The sequence below is a fragment of the Gracilinanus agilis genome, chromosome 3, assembly GCF_016433145.1.
Source record: "Gracilinanus agilis isolate LMUSP501 chromosome 3, AgileGrace, whole genome shotgun sequence".
NCBI classification, from domain to species: Eukaryota; Metazoa; Chordata; class Mammalia; order Didelphimorphia; family Didelphidae; genus Gracilinanus; species Gracilinanus agilis.
In genome coordinates, this window is record NC_058132.1 from 143711778 (window position 1) to 143729663 (window position 17886).

The window sequence follows — 17886 nt, forward strand, 5'->3', positions numbered from 1 at the left end:
ACATTCACTTGAGAACAAGATCTATATTATATTTTTCCTTGTACTTTATAACAGCTGACATTCATCTTGCACTTTAAGGTTTAATGGGCTTTACAAACATTGTCTGGGGCAGCTAGGTGGGGCAGTGGATAGAACAGTAGGCTTGGAATCAGGAACCCATCTTCTTGGGTCTTCTGGCCTTATACTTAGTGGCTTTGTGATCCTGGACAAGTCATTTAATACTTTGCCTCATTTCCTCATCTGTAAAATGAGCTGGAGAAGGAAATGGCAAATCACTCCAGTATCTTGGCCAAAAAACCCCAAAATGAGGCTATGAAGTCAGACACCACTTGAACAACAATAACAACAAAAACACATTATTTTATTTGATCTATACAACTCCATGAAGGGCATACTATGATTATTCTGATTTATAGGTGAGGAAATTAAATTTCAAGAATTGAAGCCACTTGTCTGAGGGAAGGTACATCACTAGAAGTAATGGAAGTGGGATTCAAACCTAGATCTTTGGACACCAAGTCCAGGACTATTCATTATACTCCACTATCTCTTATTTTACCCCAGATCTCTGGAGAAGTGTAACCAGTCAGGAGCCCAGGGTCCTAAGATGGACATTGGAGTAAGGAAGCAGAATATAAATATTTCCATAGAGCAGCAGGATGAGTCTCATAGAAGCACAGTATTTTGTTATTTATGGGAATTTTCTTGTAAATTAAGCCAAGGTGTTTGTTGAATTGAATTGTGCATCATTTATGAAGAGTGGGGTCTAAGGCTAAAATGAGGTAGAGGAGAGTCTAATTTAAATGCTTTTCTCTAAAAGCTCTTTTTTTGTCTTCTCTTTCAAAAAGGTTGCCCTGCATCATTTTTCCAGTCCACTTCCCTTTGGGTCCTCAAGCCTAGGAGGATTAAAGGGAATTGAGATTGGCTCCACCTTTTAATGAATATGCAGTAACTGCTGCAGAGGGGGTTGGGAGAGAAGATGAATAAGAAACTCAACCTGCCTCTGAATGAAACTCTGGAACAGGCCCCTCACAACAGCACCCCCCCCCCCAGACTCCACCCCACTGCCTTTTAAAAAACAACACTGCCCACTGATGGAGCCTGGGAAGCAGAAAGAGCTGGGGGCCAACCCTCAGGGATTTTTAGCCTCCAGTGAAGTTTGACATTTAGAGGTGCCCTTAAAAGAAGTCTAATTTGGACTTTGGCTTGGAAGGTATAGTTAAGGAGCTTTAGCCCTGCAGGAAAAGTTTCCTTTAAACTTCCTAACCTCTTTTAATATGCAAATGAAGAGGGTCCTGAAATCCTGAAGGTGACTGACCTGGGAAGACCGTGATCTCTGAAGTTTGAGAGTTTAACAACTAAGTTCCCCATTTATTTCTTTGTGGGAGTGTTAATATATTTTTCTCCTTGTGTTGAACCCCAGCTGGGATCCATGGTTAATTCACTCCAAGGAGCTACTCTTTAACCCGGGAGGAATGCTGAAAAAGGTAAGTAGTGCCTCTCTTTCTTCTCCCCTTTCCTCCCCCTTTTCTTTTAGGAAATTGGTAGGAGGGAGGCGGGGAAGATTATACAGAATTGCCCTTTAATTCTATGCAGCTGGCCAGATGTTTGCAGAGGGAGGTAGGTGGTTTGCGGCAGTCCTTGCAAGTGGGAGAAGGCCAGAGAGTCGGAAATGATGGTAGGATGAAGGTTAAGAAACCAGGGCTCTAGCAGGTGCACAATTGGCTGCGGGAAGCGGCCCCTCCCGAGGTTGGTAGTGCTGCCTGTCGCTTCCCAGCCTCGGTCTCTTCCCCGTGTTCCCGCTTGAGGAACCCGCCCGCCGGTTGCCTAGGGAGCAGGGGCTGGGTGGGAGGGAGAAGAGGAGAGGAGAAAAGGGAGTACTTTGAAACTACCAGCAGAAACTTTGTTTCCTCCCCGACTCCCAGGAACAATTTAACTGGTTGCCAGGTGACTAATGGCGCTCTCCAGGGCTTCTAAAGGCTTTGGGATTTCTTCAGCTTTACAGCTCGATCTTCTAACTGGATGATGAGCAAGACTGCTTCTTCGAACAATCATCTCACTCACGCTTTGCCCGGTGGAGACACATCCCTTTTGTTTGATGGTGGCTATTTATGCTTTGCACATTTCCTGAAGGCTACTTTACTCTAGCCGGGGAAAATCTCTAGGAGCGTGGAAACGGCTTTTTTAAAAAGCCCTTCTTTCCATAAGTATTATTAAGCAACGGTTTTGTGCCAAATGCTTTGCTAGGTGTGGGACTTGCCATTTTAAAGTCTTTTAATATTACATCAGCTGATTTTTCAAAGTTACTTTATTGCTGAACAGAGGTATATTTGAAACGGAAAACGAATTGGTCTTTGTCGTTCAAAATTTTATTTTTCTTGGTTTCAGGACCCTTGAGTTATCCAAAAGAGCAATAAAATCAAATTTTTTCTATTTATTTCTTAGGAGATTCTGAAATGTCTAGGAAAAAAAAATCATACGACCGGGGGGGGGGGGGGGGGGAGGCAAAGATGTAGAGCTGGAAAGGTACTTTGGAGTTCATAGTCTAGCCACCTCATTTTACAGATAATTTAAACAGGTTTCAGAGAGGCTAAGTGATGTGCCCATTACATCTTGTAGATGTGGTTTGGCAGCATGGGGCCATACCAAAGGCGGAAAGACAACTTCATTTTTTAGCATAGTGGATATATTTTTACATGTAAACATACTTATTGTTTTCTTATTACTCACTTTAGACAAATACTGTAGGAAAAGCAAGATAGGGTAGTTTTCATGTATCTGTCCATCCATCCTTCCTTCCGTCTATCCATTTGCTTGCTATAATGAATATTCTCTCTTTTTTTAAAAAAAACAATGATTGAAAGCAATAGTTTATTTCTTTATTCCTTTGATATTTGTCCAGGACTACACAAATTCCTGTGGGAATTTGATTTAGGTTTCTTTAGGTAAAGAAAGCAGGCTAAGATCTAGTAAGAGCACAGTAGGCTTCAGGTAGCAGCCCTTCTGGAGGCTGAAGAACTGAGGTTTGCTTTGTTCATGAGGTGTTTTCTTCACAGTCCAAGTTGTTTCCTCCTCCAGGTCCATGATCTTTAATACCATCAACATAGTCAGAGCTCAGACACTGCCATTATTCTCAGAAACATACATATCTCTTTTCCTGTGTCCCTATTGACCAGAAATCCATTCTGCCATTTCTTAAAGTTGTATGTGCATTAAAAATAATTTGGTTCTTTTTCCCGTGGTCAGTCAGTTTCTAAGATCAAGCACCAAAAGAATTCTGATAGCTGGGAACTTCTTTTATAGCCCCAGGCTCCTGCTATATCTGTACCTTGCTATATCAGACTACTTAAGTATCATGATGTAGATATGTTCTTGAAAAGTTGTAGGAAAACCAAAGCTCCTTAAGACCAAGTTATACTTGGAATGCATTAGGAGAGATTTCCCATTAAAAGGAATCTTAATTATCTCTTTTGTAAATCTAGATTTTCACATACAGTATCAGGTTGGTTTAAAGTGAGAGCTCTTGTTCCTTTTTATTTATTCTAAGTCTCCTTTCAGTCAAATTCTTCAGCTTTGACTGGCAGTTTGATGTATGAGAAATTGCCCACACCTTCCTGGGCCTTCTCTTCCCTAACTGCTTCCCCCTGAGCTATCCCAGTCCCCTTTCTTGATCCTCTCTCTACCCTATTAATGTGTGTGTCTCATTTGGTCCTCTACTATGGCCTGTGGTATTCTTTGCACTTGCTTCTCATTGTGGGAACAACACATTTTGTTGTGTTAAGTTTAGATTCAGAAACTCATGCATTATGTGTTTTTCTCCACAAAATCATGAGGTTTTTGAGAAAAGGAGAAACCAGGTCTTTTATCTCAAATCTGTCATAGTCTCTTCCCTGTTCCAACCCTACATCAGTGGGATTACCTAGTGTAGAGGTCCCTCTAAATATTACTGAAGAACAAACACTGTACCAGGTCAGTGTGGGGCATGGAGGTGGCATAGTAGAAAGAGTGTCAGGCCTGGAGTCAGGAAGCCTAGATATGAATCTGGTTTCAGACACTAGCTGTGTGATTTGGGGCAAGTCACTTAATCCTATTTGCCTCAGTTTCCTCATCTGGAAAATGGGCTGGAAAAGGAAATGGCAAACCACTCCAGTATCTTTTTCAAGAAAATCCCAGTGGGGTCATAAAGGGTGGGACACAACTGAACAACAGGCCAATGTAATGGAAAATAGAAGTAATCTCTTCTAGCACATATGTTTATATTTCCTCATAATTATTTGTTGATATTAACTCTAATTCTTTACACTTATGATATTCCTGTAAGCTTTACCCAGCAAACTTAATATCTATCTAATAATTTATCTAACTAAACCTAATAATTTATCAGAGAAGAAAACAGAAGCATAATGAATTTTGCCTAAAACAGGACATTTGTTGGTATACATGTCTAGATATTCTTTTTCTGTACATGGATGGAGATAAATTAGTCCTAACACCTTAGCATAGTGTCTCTCACAGAGAAGATACTCTAATATTTGTTAGATTGAATGAGAAGAATTCTAACCCTCATCCATGTCTGAGCCAGCCAATTAAATGTCCCAGGCACTGTGCTCAATGTTGGAGACAGGTTATAAGGTTATGTAATACAATCCTTGCTTTCAAGGATTTCTAATGGGAGAAGGAAGGAATAAGCATTTATATAGCATGTACTGTGTGCCAGGCCCTGTGCTAAACATATTTAAAAATATCATCTCTTTTGACCCTCATTGTAAGGTAGGTGCCATTTTTATTTCCATTTCACAATTAAGGCAACTGAGGCAAAGAAAGCTTTAAGTGAATTCAGTGAATACACAGCTAATAAGTGTCTGAGGCTGGGTTTGAACACACTGATTCCAGGTCTATCTCCTGTTACCAGATACCTCCAACAGGCAATAGGCAACAATTATATAAAAATAAATTGATTTATACTAATTAACTATGCTTATTAACTACACATATTTCCCCCAATTGCATATAAAGAGTCTACAACATTTAAAAAAAAAGTTGAGATAGTAAATAATCTGATAGAGATTTTATATGCACAATCATCAAACATGATAACATAGGTAAAGTGCTTTGCAAACCTTAGAGCTCTCTATAAATCCTAATTATGGTCAGGGTAGGTGAACCTCCTTTCCTTTTCTGTCACTCTTCTGGGGGTATCAAGCCCTAACCTGATCCAAGTGATCAGAAGAAAGAAGAGGGAGTTTCCAGTAGTGACAGGGAGCTCTGTCATCCAAGACTAAGCTTAATGATGGTAAAAGTCGAAGTAACTTCAGTACTAATTGAGGACCATATGGGGAGAAAAGCCAATAATGTATTAAAGATGTTTTCATTACTTTTCTAGACTGAGACTAAAAATACAAATTTGGTCTCAGTGTACAGATTGTCATTTCCCTCCTTATTCAGAGATATAAAAACTTGAGTTAAACAATGCTAAAGGTAGTTTTCATATTCATTAAAATTAGAATATCGTTAGGTTTAGCTAAGCTATATTTGTAACACTAACTAGTGATCACTTAATCACAAAGTGAAGTGAATAGCTTTTAAAATCAAATTAATTAAATTTAAAAATGTAAATGAGCTAATATGTAGTGTTAAAATTGCCAAATTGTGTTGTGCACCTCAGGGGAGGAGGCTTAAAACTTGGAAAAATGCAAAGTTGTTGCCTATAAAGAGCTTATAGTATGTGTATGTTTGGGGGGTGTGTGTGTGTGTGTGTGTGTGTGTGTGTGTGTGTGTGTTTATATATAAAACCAGAAGCTTTTCTTCCTTATTTGTAAGGAGGATATTAGTGTGGATGATTTCTAAGATCCTTTCCAGGTCTAACATCCTAAAATTCTTCCTTTTTTCACTTATTTACTCTTATTTTTCATTCCTTTTTAATATGTAAAGGCAAAATGGTGTTTGGACTGATGACAAAGAGAAGGTAGTTCAGAAGAAGGGATGAATGGGAGAAGAGTTGAGATCAAGTAAAATGAACAATGGGGGAAAAATAAAGGCTACATAAAGGAGCAATGTGGCCAAAGGAAGTGGGAGACTGTGAAAAAGCAATTAAAAAAAAAAGCGCAACATTTCTCTGGATACATGAGGAAAATGAAGGCATTTGACTTGGAAGTTTCTGCTCCCAAATCTGTTTCTTACTCAGTAGTTACTGCTGGTCTAATCCAATCTGCAGGGCATGCTCCAGGTTTGAAAAAGGTCAGCAAAGAGAGATTAAAGCCCTGTCTTCCAACCAGTTACTGCTTGTTTCTTTGGCCCTCTTGGAGCTGTGGAATGATTTGAACCATATTAACTACGAGTATAGCAAGAAAAAGTCTGATAAGGAATGAAATTGCAATGCCTCAAGGACAGTGAAGCATGCATTGTTACAAGCCTCAGTCATTAAGGTAGGATAGGGTAACCTGCTTGGCTGGCATTTTCCAGGCTCATGTCTAGCTACAGAGATCTTCATTGTGTGAGGATATCTGGATATTATACCCAGCCAATGCTGAACATTCTCCTAGAAGAACCATTTGAGCATATGAAGCACCAAACCACAATTAGCCTGGATCTCTCAGAAGCATATGATGGCAAAGTAATCCAAGAACTAGAAGTCCTTTCAACTTCATATACCTGAAGAGGTTGGGAATAGGGGATGAGGGGGAAGAAATAATGAGAAGAACCCTGTTCACTTGAGTTCCCCATTTCACTCGATGAAATAACAGAGCTTTCAGACTTTGAGTAACTCAGTTGAGGGATGTAAGAGATCTGCGCTCTCTTCCCTCACTCAGCTCACATGAGGAAGTGGCTATCCCCTGTACTTGTCCATTCCGTCCAGTCTCCTCCAACAGATTGCCCCTTTGTAATCACCAGTCTTTCATTTATTTTCAATTTCTCCTTCTCTATTGGCTCATTTCCTATTGCCTACAAACTTGCCCATGTCTCTACTAGCCTGAAAAACCCTCACTTGATCCTTCTGTCACCATTAATTATCTTCCTGCATCTCTTTTGCCCTTTAGAGAAAACCTTCTCAAAAAGACCACCTATAATAGGTGCTTCCCCTTTCTCTCCTCTCACTCTCTTCTTAACCCCTTACAATTTGGATTCCAACCTTGTAATTCCCCACCTACTCCATCCAAAGTTACTAACAATCTCTAAATTGCCAAATCCAGTGGCTATAGTTTCAGCAGCATTTAGGGTTCTGGTCTTCCCACTGTCTACCAAGCAAGATCTCTAGGTGCCAGACTTTTTTTTTTTAACTCTTGCCATCTGTCTTAGACTCCACACTGAGTATCCTTTCCAAGGCAGAAGAATAGTAAGAGCTAGGTGGCCAGGTTTAAGTGACTTACCCAGGGTCACACAGCTAGGAAGTATCTAAGGCCAGATTTAATCCCAGAATTTCCTGTCTCCAGACCTGCTGGGACACCTAGCTGCTCTTTATCTGCCGGACTCTTTAACTCTCACTGATTTCACTCAATTTACCAAAAATGGTAACATGTGGAGCCCTTGCTATACTTGTCGCAACTTTGGGCTTTTGTGGCAAGACACACTACATTGAAGGGGAAGTAAAGAATTTATTCTCTTTCACCTGCTCCCCTACCTTGGTATACACTCTCTGAAGCACAAGAGAGAAGTTGAAAAAATAAACTTGCAAGAAGAGTTCTTTCACAATTAACTCTTTGCTCAACTGACTCTAGACTACTAGCAGGATGGTTTTCTGGATTACAGATATTCCTTCCACATGACTTTCCCCATTGTGATTTCACTATATCTGGCAGTATAAGAAATTAAATGGGAGTTTTGGGGGAGTTTTGCTAAGATGCTAAGTTTAGAAACTCAGAAATGCACAAAATTTATGTATAGTATTATATAATATCGACACATTTTTTTTCTTTTAGCACTATAAATATATACAATTTCTTTTTAAAAGTTTAAGTAAAAAGTTAGTTTGTGAAAAGAACATGCAAGGCAGCAGTGGACACAAAAAGGCTAGGATGCAGATGTCTTTTAGAAGTTTAGTAATTCATAAATCTATAAAATATATGTATGTGATGTATACTATCACCTGTATAGTAATACTGTTATGTATGTTACCTGTACAGTATATACTGTTATCTATTACATTACTTGTACAGTATGTACAAGTAATATAAAATTAATTGCCCAATATTTTACCATTTAATAAATGAAGGTAGATATTTTTTTCTTAAAATTAAATTTATACTAAAATAACTTCTGTTCTATAGACACAATAAAGTACTGTAAAGACCGCATGAAAGGAAAAGAAAACATTCAGACTTCTTCTTTGGTACAAAGGGAGGGCCATATAATTTTATTGAATTACCCAGATCACTCACCTTGGGGCAGGAGATACTACATCCCTAACCCCCTGGGATGTGGAAGGGATACCAGTAGTCATATCTTATTGTATGTTACTCCATTTGGGATCCTCTTGCTGCCAAAGATATTGGAGTGGTTGGAATTTTTTTCCAGCTCATTTTACAGATGAGGAAACTGAAGCAAACAGTGATTTGCCCAGGGTCACTCAGTCCTACCCAATTCCAGGCCCAGCACTCTATCCACTGTATCACGTAGTTGCCCCAGTAAGGTCTACTCCTTAGCTTTTAAATCCACATTTTCTCCCCTTAACGCCAGTCACCGAGTGGACTGAAAAGATGGGACAATTCCCTAGTATATTTACATTCAGTTCCATTCAAAAGCTTACTGCTCTTCAAATTAGGCAACTGGAAAGTCTGAAAGGAGCACACCCTAGTCTCTGATGTTCCATGTTTCTTTTACTTGCTTCTGACATCGTGCAGATGGGAAATTCAGTAAGAAAATTCTATGATTTCATCATGAGGCCTGAGGGATTCAAACATTCAAAGATCCTCTGATCCACATTGCCCTTCCCATCTCCTTCTCCAACATAGCCAGTTCTTACCAGTAGGACCATATAAAGTCCTCTTTGAAGGTTATATTAAAATCTCCAGATAGAGTTTCCATGTACAGTAACCCTTAGTTTTGCCAAATCTTTCTAATGATTCAGATCAATTCTGTTTCATACCTCCTAGTCTATTCTTAGAGGGAATGGACAACTGCTCACATTTCTCCATATATTATATATAAATAGTCTCATGGTGTTGAAGAAATCATTGAAAAAGATGGTTTGGTCATATGTTGAGATTGAGGAATAACTGGTGGAAAGCTTCCTGCTCTGGTAGCCATGTGATATCAAGGGAAAGCAAGGAAGCCCTTCTTATATCCTCTCCTACATGTAGGTGGACTCTCTATGATAAACTTAGGGAATAATGCGGACAAGAAAGTCACTCATGGAAATTTTGCTCACTACATCATGGAAAGACTTAAGATTACACATCCATTTGAGCAAAGAAGTACTTTTCAGTGATCTGTGGGCTAAATCCGAAGTCTGGCCATAGCACTGTGAAATTCCTTTCTGCTACACTTTCATAACCAGTCTTTCCCATCTTGTGCTATTATGTTTGACTTTCTAATTGCTTTTCTTACATTTTCCGCTCTTTGAAAACTATTCTGTTTCTAGCTAATCATTGGGCGGTGGGCTATAATTTGAAACATCTTCCCTGAAAAATGCTGGCCCATCTTCTCTGGTAGGGCTTTTTTAAAGGAATACCAAAAGATTTTGCAATGAACTCTTTGGATCTAACCCAACAGCTTTCCAGTGAGGGTAGTTTCAGAAACAGGTTCTTGTGTGGATCAGCTATTGTTGTCTCTGCCAGAAAAAGTGCCTGTTTTGCAGAATAATGCATACTTAATTAGTGTAGAGGAATGGTGCCAGAACTGGGAGTTTTAAAAGTCAACTTTGAAAACCAGTGCAAAGAGTTCCCTGAAGGGCAAAACTGTATATATCCCCCCCCCCCAACTCCCCAGCCAGGCACTTGTTTAACTGGTCAGTTATGCAAATAGACTGGCACTGGCTCATAGGGTGTGTTAGTCTATTCAACTACTACTTCTATGATCCTCTTAATGAAAATATTCACCTTGGATGCACTCTTTTTGGATTAAGGAACAGAAGAGCCAAACTTGAATGTATAAAGGGTTGGGAAAAGTCATTGTTCCAAATGTGTTTGGCTGCAACAGGGTTTTTGGATAGCTAACTGAAATATTGCTCATTTTCCTATGCTACTAAAGAAAGTAGTGGCATTAAAAATATTTCAAATACATTTAATTCAAAAGCATTTATTAAAAGTACTTTTATATGATGGACCCTGTGCAAGACACCGAAGATAGAAAGACAAAAATGAAAGTCCCTCCCATCAAAAATTTTACATTCTAATAAGGAAAGGCACATTAAAAATATTTATTAAATCTCTGCTATACTAAGCATTTTTAGGAATACAAAGATGTATACAACTTCATCACCTGGCAATATTTGAAGCTTATTAATAATAATAATAGTAGCTAACATTTATATAGAGCTTAGAAGTTTGGAAAGCGCTTCACAAATATTATGTTATTTGAATCTCACAACAATCCTGGGAAGTAGGTGCCATTTTTATCCCAATTTACAGTTGAAGAAAACTAAAGCAAACAAAGGTTAAGTGATACAGGGTTGCACAACTAGTAAGTATCTGAGGCTGAGTTTGAACTCAGGTCTTCCTTATACCATATCTAATGCTTTATCACTATGCCACCAACTGCTTAATAATACTAGTTAATGTTTATTTTATTGTTAGATTTATATAGTTCTGAGAGAGGAAGATTGAGGTCTACTACCAGTATAGTTTTACTATCTATTTCCTGCTGTAACTCATTTGTTGTCTTCTAAAAATTTGGTTGCTATGCCATTTGGTGCATATATATTTAGTACTATTATTCCTTCATTGTCTATAATACTTTTAGCAAAATGTAGTTTCCATGCTTATCTCTTTTAATTAGGCAAGCTTTTGCTTTTTCTGAGATCATTATTGCTATACACTGTCTTTTTTTTTTTTTTTTTTTTTTTTTTTGCTTCAGAGCATAATTCTGCTCCATCCTGGTATTTTAACTCCATGTATATTTCTCTGTTTCTAGTGTGTTTCTTGTAGACAACATATTGTTGGATTTCTAATCAATTTTGCTATCTGCTATTTTGGGGGTGAGTTTATCCCATTCACATTCACAGTTATGATTATTAGCTGTATATTTTCCTCTATTCTATTTTTCTCTGATTCTCCCTCTCTCTCTTTTACTCTGTTGCTCCTTAAAAGTCTATTTTGCTTCTGATTGTTACCTTCTTTAATCTGCCCTCTCTTCTATCAGCCCTCTTACCCTTCTCTTATCTCTTTCCACATATTCTTCCCTGTGGCTAAGGGAGATTTTTGTATCCAACTGAGCATGTGTGTTATTCTATTTTTAAGCCTATTCCAATGAGAGTAAAGTCAAGGTTGTTGGTTACACCTCTCCCCCATCACATCTTCCTCTCCACTGTAAATGCTCTTTCCTATCTCTTTTATATGAGATAATTTCCTTCATTCTACTACTCTCTTCCCCCTTCTCCCAGTGCATCCCTCTTCCTTACCCCTTAATTGTATTTTGGGAAAATGATCTCATCAATTCATCTATTACCCATGCCCTCTATATGTGTGTACTCCTTCAAACTGCCCTTATGATGATAAAAATCTTAGGAGTTACAATTATTATCTTCCATATAGGAATATATAACATTTTAATCTTATTGATTCCCTTATGATTTCACTTTCATGTTTACCTTTTTATTCTTTTCTTGAGTCAAATTTTCTATTCAGCTCTGGTCTTTTTTGCTTGAAATTTCTCTATTTCATTGAATATCTGTTATTTTCCCTGAAGTATTATACTCAGTTTTGCTAGATAAGTTATTCTTGGTTGTAATATTAGCTCCTTTGCTTTCCAGAATTTCATATTCTAAGCCATCTGATCTTTTAATATGGAAGCTTCTAACTCTTGTGTGATCCTGACTGATTCTGCATATTGGAATTGTTTCTTTCTGGCTGCTTGAAATATTTTTTCCTTGATCTAGGAGCTCTGGAATTTTGCTATCATGTTCCTCGAACTTTTTATTTTAGAATCTCTTTTAGGAGGATTATTTCCAATTCTATTTTGCTCACTGCTTCTAGGATATCAGTCAGTTTTCCTTGTAATTTCTTGAAATCCAATGTCTAGGATTTTTTTCTGATCATGGCTTTCAGGTAGTCTGCTAATTCTTAAATAATCTCTCCTCAATCTATTTTCTAGGTAAGTTGTTTTTCCAATAAGATAATCCACATTTTCTTTTATCTTTTTTCTCCTTTTAATTTTGTTTGATTGTTTCTTGGTGTTTTGTTGATCTATTAGATTCTACTTGCCCTTCTATTCCTCCTCTAGGGATTTTCTATATTAATAGGATCACATCTCTAGTCTCTTCTCTACATTTCTAGTCTCTCTTCTTATCCTTTTTATTTCCCACTAGTTTCTCTGCCAGGTTTTGTCTTTACTGTCTTTCCCATTTCACTTCTACCCCCAATAAGCTCATCAACAGGAAGCTTATTATTCAGAAAATTACTTCAGCTTTGGTACTCACATCTCTCTAGTACCTTTAGTTGCCTCTGTCCCTCTGATGGGGAATCTCCATGGAGAGTGGGATCATAAAATTCTCCCTAAGCCTCTCTTTAACAAGGGCCCATAAGTTCATCCTACTCTTCATTTCTCTTATGATTTAAATTATCTTGAGGGAATCATTTTTGGGTGAGAATATAAGTTTATTGCTTTATATTATAATTATAAAGCATAATTGCTTTATTAGGTAGATGCACATCACAACAGAGAAAGTGACATAGGTCTCATTTTCTCTCTGGTGACGACAAATAATCTGAGCTGTGTCAGGCAGCTTAATAAATAGATTTTTAGAAACTCATTATTCATCCTCTCCTTTGACCATCCCAAGATATCTTTAACTGGTGAATAATTAAGAGGTGGTCCATCAACTTATCCTTCTTTCCCTCTACCTATATCCTGGGGAACTCATACACAAGATGAAAGTACTTGACCCCCTTTATTTAGTAACTTTCTGTTAAAAAGGAAGAAATCCTTAGACAGCCTACGTACAAAAAAAATTCAAAAAGCAGCAGACTGGATAGTATCTCTGACCCTTAACTAAGACTCAGGAATACATGGTAAATCTCCCTAATATACAGGAATTAATACATTATGTGAAAAGTAAATTCTCAGTTTTGCTACCAGGTGTTCAGCCCATCCCAGGTACCTTCTGCCCCATCTGCTTCAGCTATCTTTTGTGTAGTCTTCCTCTTTAGATTTTAAGTCCCTTGACAACAGGGACTATCTTTTTCTTATTTGTATCTCTGTGCTTTGGAGCCTGGCACTTAGTAAAAGCTTAATAAATGCATATTGTATCATGATATGACAATATGCATTATTGTCCTATCTTAAAGAGTTGCTGGGGCACTGAGAGGTAAGTGATTTACCTAGGGAATATATAGCCAATGTGTCAAAGGTAGGATTTGAACCCAAGCTGTCTTGTTTCTGAGAAAGCTCTTCTAGCCACCTCACAGTGCTGTCTATCATTGATAAGATATAAAAATAATTATAATACAAGACAGAATATATATATTTTTTAGGCCAAGGGAAATATGATAGGGTTTCAAAGGAAGAAGAGATATATATCCAGTTGGGGAAATCAGGAAATGGCTCTTGAAAGAGGTGACATTTGAACTAGCCTTTAAAGATTGAGCAAGATTTCAAGGATTCTAAAAGCTTTTCTTACATTTATCTCTTTGCCTATTTATTATCTGATTATCCTAGTGTCCTGTGAAGTTAAGATAAGGGAAAATATATTGTCTTTCTATTTTTCTATGTGAGATTGACTGAGGTCTCTTGCTGATAAAATTTTAGTTGGAGATTGAAATTCTCTTGGCTTTACTTCACACACCCTTTCAATTCACATGGTTTTATAGCAACAGAAACATTGGCAGATGCATCCCATTCATATAAATGGCATCTTTTTTATTGTCCCTGCCTTTGGCACTTTTTTGGCTGGGTACTTTTCTTCTTAGCCTTGAAAAATACTTAAGTGCCATACAGAAATAGATGTATCACATGGTACCATGCGGTGAAAGGCTCTGTTGCTTTTATTATGCTGCATCTCTTGGTAAAAATGTGCTGCATGATCTTATTAATATGTCTAAATTTGGCATATTATTTGAATTTACAGTATAGAAATAATACATAGAGCAGTAAAGGAAGGGAATAGTGAAATAAACATGTAGTTAGTACTTACTCTGTGCCAGGCACTGTGCTAAGTGCCAAATTATTTTATTAAATCCTTATAACAATCCTGAGTAGTAGGACCTATTATGATCCCCATTTTACAGTTGAGAAAACTTTGGCAGACATAGTTGCACAAGGTCACATAGTAAGTATCTGAAATTGGATTTAAACTCAGTGACTCCAGGCTCGCTCAGTGATCTATCCATTCTGTCACCAGCTGCCTTTTAATAGCAAAGCTTGTGAGGAGAAGTCTTGGGAATTTCTTCTTTACAGAAAAGTTAGTTAATCGCTGTATTATCAACATTATCTTTAGAAAATCCAAATTACTTTTCTAATAAGAGTTTACATTCAACCATTTTAAGCTGTGTATCTTAGACTAGCATAGCTCTCATTTTCTTGCTTATGATAAATAGATTTACAGTTATGTTATTGACAAATTAGAAGGGAGAAAAGCATCAAGTTCAACAATATTAAAGGGTTTTGGAGTCTTCAGGGACCTGATGATTCAAATGTGTCGACACAACTTTTTTCAGTTAGTAAAAGATATGAGATAAGGAAGTTTTATTTTCCCATCGTCCAAACAGCAACACAAGACTGCCAGTCACTCTGTGTAGCACCAAGGGAAATAAGCAGGAAGAATTCATGCCACTGAGTGAAAATATTTACTCCAGTTTAACTAGCATTTATCAAGCTATGGGTTAGACTCTGTGTTAAAGTCTCTGTCCTCAAGGATCTTACAGTCAACTGGTAGTTTAAAATGTCAATCATGCTTTGAAAAGAACTTAATTCTTCTAGGTTTGGGGGGGTAGAAGAACTGAGAATTACAGTTTACATTGTGGAGCATAGTATACATTTTTAGATTTTTTTAATGTATTGATTTACTTTGATTGTTTTTCCTCTTCTTTTTCTTTTAAAAATATTCTTTATTACATAGCATGACCTTCTTGGAAGAGAAGAATTGGGAAGCATACAGGGGAAATTAAGGCAATGGAAAAACAAAGGATATGAATAAAATTACATTTTAAATGAAAAATTATGGCTTTAATCAAGGATAGACTTGGAAAAATGGGCTATTTGCCAAAGATATGCTTAATATCCAATGTTATAAAAGTATGATTTCAGGATGAATTAAAGCACTGTGTCAAAATCTTGTGAATTGAGTGTCAAATCATGTAAAGCAAGGGAATGTAGCTAAAGGAAGATGCACTGCATATTAATTTCTTAAATATGAAAAGTTGCTTTTGTATATTAATGAATTTACTTATTTTTTTAATTAAATTGTTCTGTGCTCACATTCCGAAGTAAAAGATTGTTCATTTCTGATATATTTTGAACAACGAAAAAGTTTCTCACAATATATAAGTTTATGGGCTGTATTTTGGCAACTGATGGCTGGAAAGGTATGAGAAATTTGTTACAAAATCTTGGAATTTTAGAGTTGGAAGAAATTGCAGAAGTCATCTAGTTCAACCTATGTCTTAACAGGACATGTTATGTCTCTATAATCTACCAGACATCTAGCCTAGTTTAAAGACTTCAAGTGAAGGTGAATGCAATGGGTGGAAATTGCAAAGAAAGATCATCTTGGTTTTGACATCAGGAGAAAATTTCTAATAACCCGAGCTATTCAAAAAGTGGAATGGGCTGCATTACAATAGTGATGGACTATGTCTCTTTTGAGGTCTTCACACAGAGGCTGAAGGATTGCTATTTTGTAATAGATATAAAGTAACTGGCTATTTTTTTTGTGGGAAATCTTTTTGGCTATGGGTTGTATTGGATGGCTGCTGATGTTACTTAAGATTCAGTAATTTTGAAACTACTTTTGAAAGACAACTTTAGATGTTAAGCCATCTTTCTTTATATACAGCAGCTCTTCAGATACTTGAAGAAAATAATCATGGCCCTCTCTTGCTCCCAGCCTTCCCCAAACTTGAATCCCTACATGACATGCCCTCTAATCCCTTCACCTTTCTGGTTTTCACACTGGGGAAGACATCTAGTTTGTCAGTGTTCTCTCTAAATGTCCTTTTAGGGACATGTTTTTTTTTTTTTTTTTAATTTAGCTAATTTAGATGCAGGAGATAGCCAGAAAGTGGCCATATGTATATTTGCAATTGGAAAATTTCCAAATCTCCTATGGTGGGAGGAGAATTCCTCCCCTCTCTTTGAGATCTAGATTGAAGGGAGGGAAAAGATTTTCAAGGGAATTAATTACACCAGATCATCATTATTGTCAGTTTGTTTTGGAAGTACTATCTAAAATAAAGCTGTGTAAATATTTGACACAGAGAAAACTTTCCTGCCAAGACTTAACCATAGAAATTTTGTTTGAGTTAAATTAATGGACCAAGTCTAGGAAAAATGAAGGAGAAAAAAAATGATAGTTGACAGGCTTCATCTATATAGGGGAGCTAGCTACTTGTATTATGCATATTTTAATAAAATATTCATGACCACAAATATTCTTTCTTTCCCTATTCTTGTATTTTGCCTCTAGAATTATGAGGCTTTCCCACCAATTCTCTTTTTAAATTTTATACCTGTAGGTTATATATATGGGCAGTTTTCTCCTTCCCACTCTATCTTTAGTTAAAATCTTCTCTACCATATCCTCAAGTTTCTAGGTACATATATGCTTTCCAGTTTTCCCTAGATCAGGTCCATCACTAGCCAAGTCTGTCATTTCTATATGTGAAGCAATGATCCAGAAATCTAAATCCTGTTCTCTGATCCCATTAAACAAAATGAACTGTTCAGTTTTTACCTCTTTAATCTCTGCAATCCCAATTCAGTTTGCCCTGATGACGAAAACCTCACCTATGCCCCTGAGATCTTCTGACTAGTGAATCAGTATTGATTATATATTCATGAACAAGCAAAGAATCACTGTTTGAAACCATTAAGGGTCTTCAAGATCAGTTTGTTCCTGAATTTTTCATTAGTAGCTCTTCCTATCTAGATGTGTAGATAGGGATGAATGACAGAAAGCAAGGTAGGGGATTGAAAGAGTGAAAAGTCGAGGAAGAGAATAAGCATTTTAAAGTACCTACTATGTGCCAGGAACTATGCTAAGTAGTACTTTGCAAATATTATCTCAGTTAAAATGAAAGTCAAGGGGGGATGCAAAGATCAGGGCAAAGGAATTCATAGGCTGCTAGATAGGTGGTACAGGGGATGGTATGCTTGGCTTAAAGATGGGAAGACCTGAGTTCAAATCCATTCTCAGACACTTATTAACTTTGTGACTCTTGGTCAGTCTCTGTTTGCCTTAGTTTTCTTGACTGTAAAATAGTTTGATGGATATTTAAACTTTGTTCCTGGTTACCTAATCAAACCCTCTGGAGAATTCTCTTTTATTTCCTGAGGGAAACTGGAGGCATCCATCTACTTCCTCCCAAGATGGATACCTCCAGTTTGCTTCCTCCTGAATCCCTTCAGCTTCACTGAGAGGGAGGAGACTTGTGATTCCTCCTTTGAGGACTTGAGAAACTGACAAGAAAACCCTGAAGTCAGATTCAAACCACTTCTGACTGGCCCTATTCCTTGTGTCTGTAAAGGTACCTTTCCTGCCTGGAAGGGTTCAGTCTATTACCCAATATCCTCTGTCTC